Below are 18,692 nucleotides of genomic sequence, written 5' to 3' on the forward strand. Positions count from 1 at the left end.
GTATAATAATGCATCATCATCAGTGTTAGACAGCTAAGCTGAAAGAACAGTATGCACACACTGCACAACCATTATTTTTCTTCACTGACCGTGATCTTTATAGATGTACATTTTTTACTTTTAATTTTGTAAATATATTATTCTAACCTACAATGAAAATTATGCCCTGGAAAGCCTGGTAATATCTGTGGTCAAGGATCTGGCTACTTTTATTGTTTGTATAACCATGGCACCTAGGAGCCCCCAGTCATGGGCCAGAACCCCACTGTGCTAGGTCAGTGGTTCTCAACCTATTTACCATTGTGGGCCACAGGCTGAGAAAGACCGTGCCAAACACACACTGGCCTGACTAGCCCTGTGCTGCCAGGGTACCTCTTCTCTTTGTGGGAAGACCCACGCCACACCGATCACCTGCCCAGTGCCCCCCGACTCCCTATGCCCAGCACTCCCCTGCCCAGAGACACCCCCCTCACCGACCCCCTGCTAAGACTCCCCACAGACCCATATGCCCAGCAACACCCCCCTCCCCCCCTCCCAGAGACCCCTCCACAGAGCAGGGCCAGGAGCGGAGCCACACCCCTAGTTCCTGAGCCTATGCTGCCCAGCACCCCCCACATACTCTCACTTCCCAGAACCCCCTAACTCCCTCCCCTCCCCCCCCCCACAAGAGACCCACTCTCCCGTGCCCTGCCCCACACTCACTGGCCCTGCTGGGAGATGACTGTGTTTGCCGGGCTGAGCTGGCAGCACAGCCAGGGATCGCTCTGGCCCCTGGGGAGCAGTGCAAATAGTCATGCTGGAGCAGGAGTGGGGCCTGCCCAGGCTGGGCTCCCTCAGCACCCACTTGCCTGGCAGGGCCCCCTGCATTGGACTGCTGAGCTCTTCCCCTGCCACAGGAGGCTGCTTAGCCTTCCCTGCTGGCAGAAGCACTCCAGCAGGGCTGCCTGCCGCCATTTCCCCATCAGCTGTCCCCGTCCCCTGCCAGATCGGAGGAGCAGCAAGCTTTGCATTTTTTTTTTTTTAGTGCATAATTGGGCAGCAGGTTGAGAACCACTGTGGTAGGTGCTGCACAAACACAGAACAAAAAGACAGTCCCTTCCCCAAAGAACTTTCAGTCTAACTATAAGACAAGAGACAACAGATGGATGTAGACAGATGGGGAAGTAAAAGTAAAACGAGACAATACTGGTTAGCAAGGCAGACAGTGATATTAGTGTACCAGCAGCTTAACCATTTTTTATAGGCCTTATGGAGAGTTTTGAGACGGATTTGAAGGAGGCTAATAAGGTAGTTCGTGGATGTTTAAGGAGAGCTCCTCTCACGCATGAAGGGCAGCATGGGAGAAAACACAAGGGTGCTTGTTTGAAAATTTAACAAGTGGGGCAATGGAGGTTGTCATCCTGAGCTGATCGGAGCCAGGATTTAACATTTTGACACTGAATGAGAGATGCTAGTTAGGGTGGGGATAGGCCATGAAGGGCCTTTGAAGTAAAGACAAACAAGCTTGTGTTTGACGCAATAGAGCGGGGACTCAAAGAGAGGGCTGATATTGCCGACATGGCAGGCTAGGAAAATGCTCTTTGTAGCAACATTCTGAATGGATATTAGTGAGGCAAAACTGCATTTGTCAAGGCCAGAGAAAAGGATATTGCAGAAACCAAAATGATGAGAGACTGGATGAGAGTTTTATCTGTATGGATGGTTGGGAAAAACCGTATCTTAGAGATGTTATGCAGAAAGGATTTGCAAGATTTAGACATAACCTGGATACAAGAAAATAGAGAAGTCTAAGTTGAAGATGATGCCCAGGTTACTGGTCTGAGTGACAAGCAGGATGGTGGTATTGTCCACAGTGACTGAGAAAGGAAGTGGTGGGGAGGGGAGGGGAATTCAGAGCTGTGCTTGGCCATGTTGTACTAGAGCTGATAGCTAGACATTCATGAGGCGATGTCAGAGAGACGGGTTGAGATTTTAGGTCTGGAGTAGAGAAGTAGATCTGTCAGTCACCAGCATAGAGTTGGTAATTGAATTTGTTTGTGGGTGAGATTATTCAGTCATAAGGTGAAGAAGGAGAAAAGAAGGGGACCAAGGACAGAGCCCAGTGGAACCCCCATAGAAAGCTGGAGGAAGGATGGGATGGATTCTCCAAATGATACACTGAAAGATCAATTAGAAAGGTAGGATCGGAACAGAAGAGGATAGTCACAAAAGCCAAGAGAGGAAAACATTTCAAGAAGAGGAGCATGGTTGCCTGTGAGGAAGGAGGCTAACAGGCCAAGCAGGATGAGGAGGGACTGCTAGTTCTGAGATTTGGCTAGGACAAGTTCATCAGAGACTTTGGCAAGAGCAGTCTAAGGCAGAAGCTGGACTGGAGATGGTCTAGGATAGAATTGGAGGAGATGAACTCCAGACAGTACATACATTCAATGGGAGACAATAGTAGACAATACATTCAATGGGCTGAGAGATTAAAGGGAGAAAGAAGATGGAGCGGTCGTTCGAGAGACAAGTGGGGTCAACGATGGCTACATACCTCCCCACCACTTGGAACAGTATATATTTCCATATCAAAAACTCATCTATGGTTCTGCATCAAAAACAGGTTGGGGCTATATTGGAGCACATGATTTAAATCAGAGGCACCACCTTTGTGATTTCCCCCAGAGTGCTGCACCCCTGGTCCACCCCTTTCCCAAAGCCACCACCCAGCCTCTTCCCGCCCCCGCTCTGCCTCTTCCTGCCCCCGCTCCTCCCGCATGCCACTGAACTGCTGATCGCTGGGGGCAGGAGGGAGGAGCTGATCCGCGGGGCTTCCAGTGGGTGCTAAGCTATTTTTTTCCCACGGGTGCTCCAGCACAAATACAGTGTAAGTCACCCTAGCTCCAACAAGAGAGTCAAGGGATTTTTCAAAATTTTTTTTTTGTAATGAGAACATTACTGAAACAATTAGGAAGAAAGAAATATTTTGGCATCCATATGCTTTTTTATTTTAAACACACCATGGGTGAATCATTGACTATACACTAAAACTAAAACCAAAACCAAAACCAAAAAAAAAAACCCAATAAAAAACCCCATCCTTTTTTTGAGTTTAGCTCATGGAAAAATGTACGTATGACTAGAAACAACAGTTAATAACAAACGTCAACTAACTGAACACAAGATGAAGCTAGTGCATTCCAGACTTATGGGGTGAGCTGGACTGGTGAGCTTCCTTCCCTCCTTCCTTGGAGGGAAGGGAGAAAGGAAGGAAAAAGAATGGCCCAAACACCACTGTCTGCTTTACTGGAAGGTCAGCCGGAAACAAAGCAGCCCCTGGCCACTTGCTCTTTGCTCAGGACAGGAGGTAGGAGAGCAGAGGGGCACAAGATACCACTTTCTTTTGCAGAAGGGGAGGACAGAAGCCGAGCCAGGCACCCTTTTTCTTAAAAAGAGAGAAGATGAGAAACTGGCCCCCATGGGTGTTTTACCCAGCGGGGAGAGGGGGAAAGGAACAGAGTAGTATACATGGAGAAGAGTTGCTGGGAGGTCAGGATGCCCTGCAACATGATCTGGTATCTGCCAAACTCATTTATTTGGGGAAGAGCAGGGAGGTCCCAGAACTCAACAACAAGGAGAGGATGAGCCCAGAATTCATTGACTTGTGTGTCAAAATTAGGGAATGTTACAAATGAAGTTTTTGAAGGGCAACGGAAATGTCTAACTGGTGATGCAGAGGGGAGGGCAGGGCCCGTTGATTTACTAGGGAGAGGAAGTGAAGCTATAACAATGTTAAGTACATAAATTTGCCTTTAGATGGGCATGTCCTGGCAGCACAGGTACTTTCCACTTATGCCTCTAGGTCTCCAGTGAAAGGTATTCAGGAAACTTTATGCAATTTGTACATACTAATACCTCTCTTCTTATTGAAAGCTTGATTCAATTGCCTTTGAGTATATTTGGGTTCATAGTATCTCCATTTCTTTTTATTCTGAATATCAATAAAACTTGAATTGTTAACTTAAAAATAGATATAAGGTCAGTTTCCTCCAGTGTTTGAGACACAGGATCCTCTCTATTCCAATATAGTCAACACTCTGACTGTTTATTAGGTTTTCAGAAGAATAAAACATACAGCCAACCAAGGACATGTCTGAGAAGAATCCCACAGCAGGTGTTACTTTCACAGTTACCAATCTATAGTAAGTGAAAGGACAGAAAAGGAGTCCAGAAGAAAGATAAATCCCCCTCCCCTGCTATTTGGGCCAGAGTTCCTGCTGTCGGCTTTCTGATTTGTCTTTATGTCATCCTAGGCCCCTTCCTAGGGAAAGTTGGTAGGTCAAGTACCTCCTGAGGTCATCGGCAGGTAACAAGGACTAAGCAAATCCAACTTTCTAATTCCTGCTGATCCTGGACACATCCCTGTAGTAGTGGGTTTTCTTTCCAGCTCACAAAGGTTGCTTTTGGTCCAGATAGTTTCTCCCCTTCTCAACTCCAAAGACCAACATACCTTACCACGCTCTCTTTCACCTCTAAATAGGAGAGCTAGGCATTTTACTAAGTGTGGGAGCTGTCATGATCCCTGGGTAAGCTGGTCCATCTGAGACTCTTTTCCAGTCTCCGAGTTCACCTCTTTCAAGCGGCAGTCCCAAGCCTTCATTTCTCTTTCAGGTTGGCCCCCGCAATGCAACCACTCTTAAGAACATAAGAACGGCCATACTGGGTCAGACCAAAGGTCCACCTAGCCCAGTATCCTGTCTTCAGACACTGTCCGATGCCAGATGCCCCAGAGGGAATGAACAGAACAGGTAATCGTCAAGTGATCTATCCCCGGTAACCCATTCCCAGCTTCTGGCAAACAGAGGCTAGGAACATCATCCCTTCCCATCCTGGCATCAATAGCCATTGATGGATCTATCCTCCATGAATTTATCTAGCTCTTTATTGAACCCTGTTATGGTCTTGGCTTCCATAACATCCTCTGGCAAGGAGTTCCACAGGTTGACTGTTCGCTGTATGAAGAAATACTTCCTTTTGTTTTAAACCTGCTGCCTATTAATTTCATTTGGTGGCCCCTAGTTCTTGTGTTATGAGGAGTAAATAACACTTCCCTACTTACTTTCTCCACACCCATCACGACTTTATAGATCTCTGTCATATCCCGCCTTAGGCATCTCTTTTCCAAGATGAAAAGTCCCAATCTTCTTAATCTCTCCTCATATGGCAGCCGTTCCATACCCCTAATCATTTTTGTTGCCCTTTTCTGAACCTTTTCCAATTCCAATATATCTTTTTTGAGATGGGGCGACCACATCTGCACACAGTATTCAAGATGTGGGCGTACCATGAATTTATATAGAGGCAATATGATATTTTCTGTCTTATTCTCTATCCCTTTCTTAATGATTCCCAACATTCTGTTCGCTTTCTTGACTGCGTTGAGTGGATGTTTTCAGAGAACTATCCATAATGACTCCAAGATCTCTTTCTTGAGTGGTAACAGCTAATTTAGACCCCGTAATTTTTTATGTATAGTTGGGATTATGTTTTCCAATGTGCATTACTTTGCATTTATTAACATTGAATTTCATCTGCCATTTTGTTGCTCAGTCACGCAGTTTGGAGAGATCCTTTTGTAGCTCTTTGCAGTCTGCTTGGGACTTAACTATCTTGCGTAGTTTTGTGGTATGTGCAAATTTTTCCACCTCACTGTTTACCCCTTTTTTCCAGATCATTTATGAATATGTTGAATAGGACTGGTCCCAGTACAGACCCCTGGGGGACACCACTATTTACCTCTCTCCATTCTGAAAACTGACCATTTATTACTACCCTTTGTTCCGATCTTTTAACCAGTTACCAATCCATGAGAGGATCTTCCCTCTTTCCCATGACAGCTTGTTTTGCTTAAGAGCCTTTGGTGAGAGACCTTATCAAAGGCTTTCTGAAAATCTAAGTACACTAAATCCACTGAATCCTCCTTGTCCACATGCTTGTTGGCCCCCTCAAAGAATTCTAGTAGATTGGTGAAGCATGATTTCCCTTTACAAAAACCATGTTGACTCTTTCCCAACAGATTATGTTCATCTATGTGTCTGACAATTTTGTTCTTTACCATAGTTTCAACCAGTTCGCCCGGCACTGAAGTCAGGCTTACCGGCCTGTGTCAGGATCACCTCTGGAGTCCTTTTTAAAAATTGTTGTTACATTAGCTATCCTCCAGTCATTTGGTACAGAAGCTGATTCAAATATAGGTTACAGACTACAGATAATAGTCCTGCAATTTTACATTTGAGTTCCTTCAGAAATTTTGAGTGAATACCATCTGGTCCTCATGACTTATTACTCGGGCTGTCAATTAACTGCCATTAGCACACAGCACAATTAATACGTTAATTTTTTAAATTTGCATTAATCGCAGACCCTCTGGGTGGGAGGGCAGCATGAGCTCGCCCAACGTACCCCACGCCGGCTGCTCCACCCTGAGCTTCGCACTGCCCAGGGTGAGGTCTCCCCCTCCCAGCCCTCTGCTACTCGCAGCTGGGGCTGATCCCCACACCCCAACCCAAGCTCTGTGCCTCCCCCAGCTGAGGCTGATCCCCCTCCCCCGAGCTCTGCACTGCCCAGGGGTCAGCTCTGAAGCCAGCATTGCCTGCCAGCAGCAAATTTCTCCAGTTTCCTGCTGGCAGGCACTGTTGCCTACAGCTGACCCGCAGGCAGCAGCCGCCTCTCTCTGCTCTGCCTTGCAGCTGGGATAAATGCCCAGGTTTGGCGAAAAAGTTGGGACGGCCAGGACAGAGCTGAAAAAGGGGACTGTCCTGGCCAAAACGGGACATATCTGCACCTTAGCCAGCCCGGGCCCTATTGTTCCCAGCTGGCCCCTCACTGTCGGGACCAATCGCCCTGTGTCGTGCCCTATTGCCTCTAGCTGGCCACTCGCTCCGGGGTACCCTACCGATAACATGGGCCTGGCGAGCTCAGCCTCCCTGCACCAGCCTCCCTGCAGTATGAGGAGTCCCTGAGGTAAAATCCACCCTTCTTTGCAAACAAGGGCTCACTCAGCTGAAGGGAGCCCACCTAGCTCAGTAAAAGGAGGCTAGCTGTTCTTCAAATTATTTTTTGGCCTTCCTAATGATATTTTTACACTTCATTTGCCAGAGTTTACGCACCTTTCTATTTTCCTCACTAGGATTTAACTTCCACTTTTTAAAGGATGCCTTTTTCATCTCTTACTGCTTCTTTTACATTGTTGTTTAGTCACAGTGACACTTTTTTGGTTCTCTTACTATGTTTTTTAATTTGGGGGGTACATTTAAGTTGAGCCTCTTCAACTGCGTCTCAGGGTTACACCCTCCCCTGCACTTGCCAACCATAATAACTAGCAGGCCCAACGGACTTGGCACCTGCAAGAGTTTCCCTTTGGGGGGGGTCTGTGGACAGCAATAGTATTATTACCCATTTATGGCCTTAGTGGTAAGTCAAATTCAGGATGTTGTGGGTTGTTTCCATTACGAAGATAAACTGGTGATGGAGTTAGGCATTTTTGATGCAATCCTGTTTACTTACAAGGAATGCATAAAGTCCAGTTTCCCTGAACACTGCAGGAATCGAACAACGAAAGACAGTGTCTTTGCTCGGAGTTCCAAGCCCCTTTCCAGTCAGCACCTATCCCAAAAGCGCTCTCAGGGCCATGCTCCCGGGGCTTCTTCTGACTAAGTCCTTTTTTCCTCCTGCTTCTCTGGTGTATTTTCCTCCTCCTCACAAACGCATAAAAACAGACCGCTCCACCAATCAATGACTTTTCCCCTGCATTTGCTGCATCAGTCCTCAAGAAACCCCTCAGTCAACATAGCATAACTTCTGCTCAGTCTTGCCATGAGGGTCTATGTTTTGGGCAACGGCCCCGCTTGTTTCAGCTATTACTAAACAAAGACACATTTAACTGCTCCTTCATTTAGCCTGAATGGAAGGATGGCTGTTACACCCTCTAGCTTTCTCAAAATGAAGTATGATTTATATCACCCAAAGATGCACAGCACTCCCAGGAATGGGTTTAAAATAACACAGATCTGTGCACATACTGTTATACTTTGGTTGGCATAACTAGGGTCCTACCAAATTCCACTTTGGTCAATTTCATGGTCATAGGATTTAAAAAATCGTAAATTTCATTATTTCAGCTATTTAAATCTGAAATTCCATGGTGTTGTAATTGTAGGGGTCCTGACGCAAAAAGGTGTTGTGGGAGGGTTGCAAGGTTATTGGAGGGGAGGTTGCGGTACTGCTACCATTACTTCTGCGGCGCTGCCTTCCGAGCTGAGTGGCTGGAGAGTGGCAGCTGCTGGCCGGGAGCCCAACTCTGAAGGCAGAGCTGCCGCCAGCAGCAGCGCAGAAGTGAGGATAGCATGGTATATTATTGCCATCCTTACTTCTGCGCTGCTGCCTGCAGAGCTGGGCCCTCAGTCAGCAGCTGCCTTTGTCTGGCCGCCCAGCTCTGAAGGCAGCAGCGCAGAAGTAAGGATGACATGGGATGGTGTTGCCGCCCTTACTTCTGCGCTGCTGCTGGTGGGGCTCTGCCTTCAGAGCTGGGCACCTGGACAACAGCCGCCCAGCTCTGAAGTCAGCGCAGAAGTAAGGGTGGCAATACAGTGACACTCCCCCGAAAATCACCTTGTGACCCCCCTGCAACTCCCTTTTGGGTGAGGAGCCTCAATTTGAGAAATGCTGGTCTCCCCCATGAAATCTGTACAGTACAGGGTAAAAGCACACAAGAGACCAGATTTCACGGTCTGTGACGTGTTTTTCATGGCTGTGGCTTTGGTAGGGCCTAGGCATAACTCTCAAGCCCCTAAGTAGGCATTACTTAGCTTTGGGCCATCCTGTTCTCTTGGATCCAAAGTTACAACCTACTTGCTGCAGACCCCGGACTCTCAATCAGTCTGCGTCATCCTGCAGCAGCCAGATAACTTCCCACCTCTCTTTCTAAAGGGAAGACCTTTTAACTGATCAGTGCCTTTTGATCTCCAGGTTCTCACAGCAAAAGTGTTATGTAACCAGGGTTAAGTCTGAGGAGTAGCTTCTTCATGGCTATAAATCTGGCTATTGTGTTTGAGTGTTTGCTGGGATGATTCTTATCTACGCCACTATTTATCCTTTTCTGCTTGTTTTCCATAACAACCCCTTTTGATCTAACTCCATAGCAAGTAACCCATCATGAACACACACGGAGAGACAAGCACAATATTCATAAAAATAATATAGATATTTCCTAGTTCTCCACAGGATCAATGACAAACACTTCTAACTTTGATTGGCAAGATCTTGATACAATTTCTCACCCTCCCCCACTTTTCCCTTACTATACTGTAAAGGAGAAACCACTTCCTGCTGGAGAGGAAAAAATTACATACAATCTTTAAGCTGTTTCGGAAACAATGATTCACACAGCAAAATGTTCACATACAATAATAGTTAGTATGAATATCAAGTATTCGCTTTCATTTTTGTTTATTCATCTCCCAAATTCACCACAACCTAAATGCTAACATTTTTATGAGGAAGGATCTCAGAGCACTAGGCAAACATTAATGAAGACTCACCATCCCTCTGAAGCAGGTAGATATTAATTAATATTTCTATTTTACAGATGGGGAAACGGAGACACAAAGCGACTTGTCTAAGATCAGAAAGGGAATTTGTTGTGGACACAGAGAGAGAACTCAGATCTCCTGCCTCTCAGCCCAGGCTGCCTCTCAACAGGCACCAGAATATATCACCAACACAAGAGTATCTTGATCTTGCCTGTCCTGTGGGGTAACAATAGTTGGATTACGTAGCTGTCAAACACAAATTCCCCATATCCTATGGCTCCAGGCTAGTGGATCCTAAAGAAGAAAGGGGAAGGAGACCTTTCCTGCACAAAAACAGCCAATCATAATAATAACACTGGCCAAGCTTTGCTGTACAGATATTGAGAGAGATGTCACAGATTTAGCAGCAACCTGCAGGCATTAATGCTTGGTTTCATGAAGCCAATGCCTAGCATTAAAATAACAGGCAGTAGTTAATACAATGGGTTTCAGTGGCACTGTGAAGTCACATACACTGCATAGCCCTATCACTGCAGTCCATGCTTTTCCCAATTATCAAACTAAGAGTTGCCATAAACACCGTAGAGATGGCAAGTTACCTCTCTTGTAGTCACTGTGTGATAAATAATGTTCTTTATATTATATATATATTATATATATAGATGTAAGCAGAGTCAGGATGAGCTCCACCCTGACATCTGGTGGTGAGGTGTGGTAAGTTGTAGAAAAGAACTTCAGGGGCTGATCTCATTTGCATAGGAACACCCACCCCGCCTAGAATGAGGCCATAGCTGCCCAAATGGTCACTTTGGCTGCTGTGGGATCCCCAGTGTCTCTGTTATTGGGGCAGGAAGAATAAATTGTTATTACCCTGATTATGGGAATTAAGGACAGTGGAACTGCACTTGGCCTTTTGTTATGATGGCCTTTTGTTATCAACTAAGTAGCACTCGCTAGGCAAGGGACATGGGTTCCAAAACTCTGTGAATTGAGAGGCTGGGGACAGGTATTAATACTTGGTGGCATAGACCCCCCTTGTGATGCTAATTGCACTTCCTCCTCTCTCCACTGTGGAATATCAGAGCTTATTTTGATTCCATTAGGAGTCTAGTTACAGGTTGCTGAGCTGAATTCACTTTGGGCTAACAGTGCACCAGTGCTGAGGCTCCCCTTCTACAAGCTGAAATCACAAAAGAGCTAAACTTACTAAGAGCAGAAATCACTGAGTGTTATGTTAAGTAGTGGGGGAGTCTAAAGATATATGGTGGAGCAGAGCGGCTGGTGGAGCAGAGCGGCTGGTGGGACGGTGAGCGGCACAGAGCAACTGGTGGAGCAGAGCAGTTTGTTGGATGTCTAGAGCAGCCCATGGGGTGGCTGCTAGAACAGAGCCCCATGGAGAGGTGGGGCCATCAGCTTTGGACCGCGTTAGGTGCCCCTTAAACCCCCCCACTCCCAATCTCCACCCAGGTTGGGAGGTAAAACTCTGCAGGTAAACTTTTGAACTCTGGGGCTGCCCTGACCAGGGACAGAGACTTTGGGGTTGTTGGACTTTGGGTTGCTGGACTCAAGAACTAAAGGGAAAGGACATGCCCCAATTTGCTTGGGGTGGGTTTTTGCTAATGGGTTATGTTATGAATCCTGTTGGTGGTGTTTCCCCAACATAATGCCACATTGTTTCTCTCTGTTATTAAAAGGTGGATTAAGGTATTAAAAGGTTTTTTGTTATACTCAGACTATGTGCTTGCGAGAGGGGAAGTATTGCCCCTTGGAGGTGCCCAGCGGGGGTGGTATATATTTGTCCCAGTTCACTGGGTGGGGGCTCGAGCCGGTTTTGCATTGTGTTATTAGAATGGAACCCCTAGATACTGAACCTGGCCCTTGTTGCTGCCAACTCTGACAGGCAGAAGGGTTACATATATATAAAAAAATATAAAATTTTGGAACTGGGGTGATATCCATAAGAGTGAGGGACAACACAGGATAAAGCCAAACATAGCATGGGTAGACAACATTCAAGTATCCATCACATTGCTCCATTAAGGTCCCTCAGCCGTCACCTGCAACACCTGAGTCTTTCTTAAAGATGACATGCAAAAGGGAGAAAAATTTGACTTGAGCCCAGTTTTGCTTCTTTATGATTATACAGAAAGCCTGGACTTTTTTGTTTTTATGAATCTACTTGTATTTTACATTAAAAAATGAGGGCTTGTCTGCCTGGAACATTCAGTGATGATTGGAGAACTAGTGAAATGCTGACATCACAAGAATCAAGATAGGGAAAGCTGAGCAACTGAGAAGGAAAAACTTTTTTTAAACTCCTGTATAACTTCTATGAATAATATTTTGGATAAATTGCCAATCCTACGCACTGAAAAAGCATCAGCCAGGCAAATAAAAATTGTCAGATTATCTTAAATCAAGAGAGATTTTAAAAATAATGCACTTGGTGTGGGGGTTGATTTTGTTTGTTTGGGAGTTTTTTGTTCGCTTTCTGTTTTTTGAACCATTAGGATACACTCAGGTCACATTTTCAAGCTTTATTTCAGAACTATGAGAGCCAGAAATTTATTTTTTTTTAATGAAATGTTAGGTTATCATATAGTCACATGACTCCAGGAGCTAAACACTTAATATTACAAAACTCATGATAAAATAATGTGAGTTAGCTGCACAGAAGCTGCCTTCATGAAAGATTCCACACCCACACTCCTTCAATTAAGGTGCCACAATAAACATGGTCTGAACTCTTCAACAAGACCTTCTGCACAACCAGAAAAGATTGGGTTTTGAGGGAAAAATTGATCAAGATTTTTTAAAAAATATTTTACACCTTCTTTATAGATCATAAAGAATCAAAACGAGGCACAAGTCCAATGTTATAAACAATTTGCAACTCAAATGGTGTGGTTATTGTGTGATTCTGGATGCTAGCAAAGTCAAGCTCTCACTCATGATCTGCTCAGGTCAGGACTGAAGGCTCTGTTATACTCCAGCTCCGTTATATTCCAGTTAAAGGAATACAATTCCCACTTAACATCTATGCATTAACACAGGTAGGTTTCTCATGGCATCAACTTAAGGGCTCGTCTACACGGAAATTTACCTGTTTAAGACCCTGTGTGGACACTTATTTCAGAATAGTAGGACTGTATCAAGGAAATACAGAACTTCTGCACCAGTTTAAGAGCCTCACACTGTACTGTAGCGTATACCACTATCCTTCATTTAGAATTTATATTGACAGACTTTGGGCTTGTCTACACTGGCACTCTACAGCGCTGCAACTTTCTTGTGCAGGGGAGTAAAAAAAACATCCCCGAGTGCTGCAAGTTTCAGCGCTGTGAAGAGCCAGTGTAGACAGCGCTGGGAGGGGAGCCGCACTCCCAGCGCTGGGAGCTATTCCCCTTGTGGGGGTGGGTTTTTGATAGCGCTAGGAGAGCTGTGCCGCGGCAGCGCTTTAATGTTGCCAGTGAAGACGTGCCCTTTGAGAAGAATTCTGTCTCATCTATTCAGACATTAGGGATTGTGACAAGGCCCTGCAAAGAAGAGAAAGAGGCTAGCCACACTATCTCAGAGTGCTCTCAGAAGTTCAGAAAATTCCACTGACTGGGGCAGGGGGAAAGGAATGCAAAGATTCTTTGGCCATTGCTTTCCCTTTCCCCTTCAGCTACTATTTTTGAATTCTTGTTTACATGTGATGAAAAAATTGATTTTTTGCTTCAGGCACAAATCCAAGACTATTACTATAAGAGAAAACTAGGCCTTTGTTCTTTTTGTATTTATTTTAATAACTCAGAAAATGAAAAAACAACAATAAAAAATCTCTGATAGGCAAATTATGAGAGGGAGGCTCTCAACTACAAAAAAGAAGCAAACAGTTACCAGTTTCTTCTAGATGTTGAATGAACAGGAGCATAAACAAGCTTCTTATCAACTAAACAGGGTGGATTTGGTGTTTGTTTGGGTTTTTTTGGTGGTGATGGGGAATACTTTTTCTATTTACATCTTAAAGGGACACAAATCTTGAAGTCTTTTAATCCTCAAATCTGAACTATTTTACATTTCAATAAAGTCCTCCAGAAATAAATGTATCCTACTTTGTCACAGAAATTTAAAATAGAGAAGTGACTAGAATCAGTTATTCCTGTGGTATCAAACTCAGCTCTATGTGATCTGCCTTTCCATGACAGCAACACTTAGTTTTACTACCATGGGGTTTTCCTGACCCGCTACGTGAGCTCTGCTGAAAGAACAGAGTTAACAATAACTGAAGGGTCAGTACAGTGGCACTTCAGACAGGGGGAAGTTTAATTCTCACATTTAAAAAAAAGGCCTCAAAAAAGGAAGGAAAAGTTTCTCAGCAGAGTGGATTTAAATTCCTGACTTTCTATATAGTTGTCTCCTCTGTTCAGCTGAATGGCTTCTTCCATCTACACCTCTGCCCAGCTCCACAATGGTGGAAACATCACTCTGAATGTTCCTGTGGTTATAACAAGAGAAGCACTGTTGATTATCACCTGTAAGGATGTCTTAGCCACCGATTATGTCTCTGTAAGAATGTCTTAGCCTTAATTATGTTTCTGAGCTCCTCCCTGTTGTCATGCAGGAGCTTCAAGAGGAAAGGCATTGCTTTGTCCTAGTTTAGAAAGTCATACTTGGCCGGTAAGTCATGCATAGTTGTAAGGAGGCAGAGAAGAAAAATTTTCTCACAAGTTGATCAAGCTATCAAGTATGTCCTTGGGGAGGGTGATCCTGGCTGGACCAGAAACTGACAAGATGTCAAATAGCTTGCAGGATTTCTCTGATTTGATGCAGATCTCTATCTCCAGAGTCTCAGCAATCCTCAAGGATCTCCTGGAAAGACGAAGTCATCCGGCACCAGTACCAGTGCTGAGGACACTGCTTCACTCAATGACAAAGAGAGTTCCTTTGGTTTCTTTGATGGTGAGATGCTGTTGTTGCTCTGTCCCTAAATCCGGTTCTTCCTTGTGCTCTGACATAGGTGATCTGGCCAAAGGTGCTGATGAGGAGTTCGGTGGAGACCGGGCTTCTCTATACATGAGATAGTGGACCACAGTTCTCCAAATAGGCCCAGAGTGGCTTATAACAGGAATGGAACTGACCTGTTTTGTATTGGCCAGATCAGTGGCCAGTCCTTACGAGACACTGGTGGCTGAGCCCTGTAAGGAAAGCTGCAGTCTCTCTGCAGTGTCCACCTAACCTCAGAGAAGAGGATTTTCTGTTCGAAGAGGAGAACAACATTTACCTTGGTGATGGTAAGGAGGAATACACCTCCTTTAGGGGCAATCACCAATGTATATGGTGTTTATGCCCTACCATGGGAGCATGAGGAGGCACAGAACGCATGTATGGCCCAGATGGACACTAAGATTAAAAAAAAATAAAAATCAAATCTTGCATGCACTTACAGTGGGATCTACACTCACACATACTTGAAGTTTTACTTTTTAATTTCTAGGAAGATATTTCACCCAGTGCAGAGTGAAAACAAATCACAAATATTTTTTTTAACTACATGTCGCCATCCCTTTGCAGGCAGGCAAACCAGATTATCTGCAATTGCAGAATCTGAAAATATTCCAATACCACATACTCCAACTGATTGCATTGAATTTTCCTGTTAAAATGCTGTTTGTTCTCGTATCCAATTAGAAGTTGTATAAACAAACAACCTGCATACAAGTTATGAATTACTGTTACTTTGCTACATACATTTCTCTGCTAGCTTTAAAAAAATTGTTTTCATGGCAAATAAATGGAACACTGATATCTTGATTCTTCCTTCTCTGGGGAAATTATTTAACACATTTAATAAATTCACAAATATGAAAAGCCTTTTAGGATGAAATCTTGGCCGTACTGAAGTAAATGAGCAAAACTTCTCAACAACCAGGATTACATACACAGACAGCATACTAGTGACCACATTATAGAATGATATTTGAAGCAACAGTATCTTTGTTATTTCTAAACCAAATTTCTTCAAACATGTCAAAGCTCCTTAACTTCACTAAAGACTAAATTCAGGGCAAGTATAATATTTGAAAGTTAAACAATTTTGAAATCCGAGCATATACACACAAAATAGCTACAAATGTCAAGATATGCATAAACAGAATTCTTTTTATTCTATTAAAATTCACCTTTGAAATTGAAACACATGAAAAATTTCAGGCCAGAAGTTATTTTCAGAGACTACTATAAGCAGTTGAAAATAAACACAAACTAGATTATTCCACAACTAGAGAAACTACCACAGTGCTGTAAGTCTCATTCAAAATTGTGTGAAACAACTTGTGATCATATCAGATCACCTTCAGTCCTGTTGAAATAAAGTGCTGGATGTCAGAGCATCTTATACTTCCCTGTCTGACACACACAGATCCACCTTTTGCACATCTGAATCCAAGCGGACGAGCAAGCAGAAAAGCAAAAAAATAATAAGCCACGGAGAGAGCTCCAGATTAGATGACTGTTAGAACAAAGCAGGATTTTGTTGGGGTTCTCCATTTCTGGGCAGTGTCAGTTGCTTGTTCATCAGGGTCAAATCTAAGCATTGTTTTCTCCTCCAGTGAAAAAAGATAAACTGCTGTCTTTCATCAGGTAAACTGTAAAAACACACTTAAGGCTAATAGCCAGTGCTCTGAATACTGAACAAATAGGCAGATGTGCTTTCAAAGATTAAAAATTCTTTTTCAAAATTGCTTTCTCTCTTGAGTTTTTAAGAAAAGGGTTATTGATGCTTCATGTGAAAAATCACTCTTTAGCGAGCTGGGTAAAGAGAAAGATTCCAGTGATGTCAAAAGGTACTTGAAAAGACACTTTAAAACAGGAGTCTCAAATTCAAATGACCACGAGGGCCACATGAGGACTAGCACATTGGCCCGAGGGCCGCACCACTGACCACGCCCACCCTGCTGCCCTGGCCCTGCCCCCACTCCACCCCTTCTATGAGGCCCCACCCCTGCCCTGCCTCTTCCCACCCCTTCCCTGCCCCCATTTCAACCCCTTCCCTGAAATGTTAAGTAAGATGAACAACAAAAAGCACTTATCTTGGTGGAAGAGGATTTATTTATCCAGTACTGTGTGTGCATGACACTCTAAAGACAAAAATGACAAGCCCAGCACCAATCTGCTTGTAGACAACACTATAAATTATGACAAACAATGGAAATGGGAGAGGCTACAAAAATATAATATGGTTGAGTTGGTCTACTATACAGGCAGCTTGACGGTTCTGTATTTATTATTTTTTCATATTTTTATTTGCAGTTGCTAAATGAAGATTTAAAACAACAAAAAAAGAGTTCCTTTAAAATAAAATCCGAGAGTGCTGAAGGAATTGGCGGCTGTGATTGCAGAGCCATTGGCCATTATCTTTGAAAACTCGTGGCGAACCGGGGAAGTCCCGGATGACTGGAAAAAGGCTAATGTAGTGCCAATCTTTAAAAAAGGGAAGGAGGAGGATCCTGGGAACTACAGGCCAGTCAGCCTCACCTCAGTCCCTGGAAAAATCATGGAGCAGGTCCTCAAAGAATCAATCCTGAAGCACTTGCATGAGAGGAAAGTGATCAGGAACAGCCAGCATGGATTCACCAAGGGAAGGTCATGCCTGACTAATCTAATCGCCTTTTATGATGAGATTACTGGTTCTGTGGATGAAGGGAAAGCAGTGGATGTATTGTTTCTTGACTTTAGCAAAGCTTTTGACACGGTCTCCCACAGTATTCTTGTCAGCAAGTTAAGGAAGTATGGGCTGGATGAATGCACTATAAGGTGGGTAGAAAGCTGGCTAGATTGTCGGGCTCAACGGGTAGTGATCAATGGCTCCATGTCTAGTTGGCAGCCGGTATCAAGTGGAGTACCCCAAGGGTCCTGGGGTCGGTTTTGTTCAATATCTTCATAAATGATCTGGAGGATGGTGTGGATTGCACTCTCAGCAAATTTGTGGATGATACTAAACTGGGAGGAGTGGTAGATACGCTGGAGGGGAGGGATAGGATACAGAAGGACCTAGACAAATTGGAGGATTGGGCCAAAAGAAATCTGATGAGGTTCAATAAGGATAAGTGCAGGGTCCTGCACTTAGGACGGAAGAACCCAATGCACAGCTACAGACTAGGGACCGAATGGCTAGGCAGCAGTTCTGCGGAAAAGGACCTAGGGGTGACAGTGGACGAGAAGCTGGATATGAGTCAGCAGTGTGCCCTTGTTGCCAAGAAGGCCAATGGCATTTTGGGATGTATAAGTAGGGGCATAGCGAGCAGATCGAGGGACGTGATCGTTCCCCTCTATTCGACATTGGTGAGGCCTCATCTGGAGTACTGTGTCCAGTTTTGGGCCCCACACTTCAAGAAGGATGTGGATAAATTGGAGAGAGTCCAGCGAAGGGCAACAAAAATGATTAGGGGTCTGGAACACATGACTTATGAGGAGAGGCTGAGGGAGCTGGGATTGTTTAGCCTGCAGAAGAGAAGAATGAGGGGGGATTTGATAGCTGCTTTCAACTACCTGAAAGGGGGTTCCAAAGAGGATGGCTCTAAACTGTTCTCAATGGTAGCAGATGACAGAACGAGGAGTAATGGTCTCAAGTTGCAGTGGGGGAGGTTTAGATTGGATATTAGGAAAAACTTTTTCACTAAGAGGGTGGTGAAACAATGGAATGCGTTACCTAGGGAGGTGGTAGAATCTCCTTCCTTAGAGGTTTTTAAGGTCAGGCTTGACAAAGCTCTGGCTGGGATGATTTAACTGGGAATTGGTCCTGCTTCGAGCAGGGGGTTGGACTAGATGACCTTCTGGGGTCCCTTTCCACCCTGATATTCTATGATTCTATGATTCTATGAAAATAGAAGGCATAAAGAGACCTCAGGATGCACTTTTAGAACCAGGAGTTCAAATATGTATTTGTCCATTTGTTTACTGAAAAAAAACCTTGGCGAGTTCCATGAGATTAATTACCTATTAGCCACTTTATTATGTTATTTACAAATACAGTAATTTAAACTAGTAATAGGGTGTGGTTTCACAGAAGCATTAAAAAGCTATGGAATTCCTGAATTCAGACTGCACGTGCAGCCTTCATTCTACTCTGGTCTGGGTACG

General features: G+C 44.3%; 1 protein-coding gene across 6 annotated transcripts in view; it reads right to left on the reverse strand.

Moving 5' to 3' along the window:
* SH3KBP1 (SH3 domain containing kinase binding protein 1) overlaps nucleotides 1–18,692 on the reverse strand; it is a 339,502-nt gene that overhangs the window by 95,955 nt on the left and 224,855 nt on the right. The window lies entirely within an intron of this gene.

Source organism: Lepidochelys kempii, chromosome 1 (assembly GCF_965140285.1).
Source record: "Lepidochelys kempii isolate rLepKem1 chromosome 1, rLepKem1.hap1, whole genome shotgun sequence".
NCBI classification, from domain to species: domain Eukaryota; kingdom Metazoa; phylum Chordata; order Testudines; family Cheloniidae; genus Lepidochelys; species Lepidochelys kempii.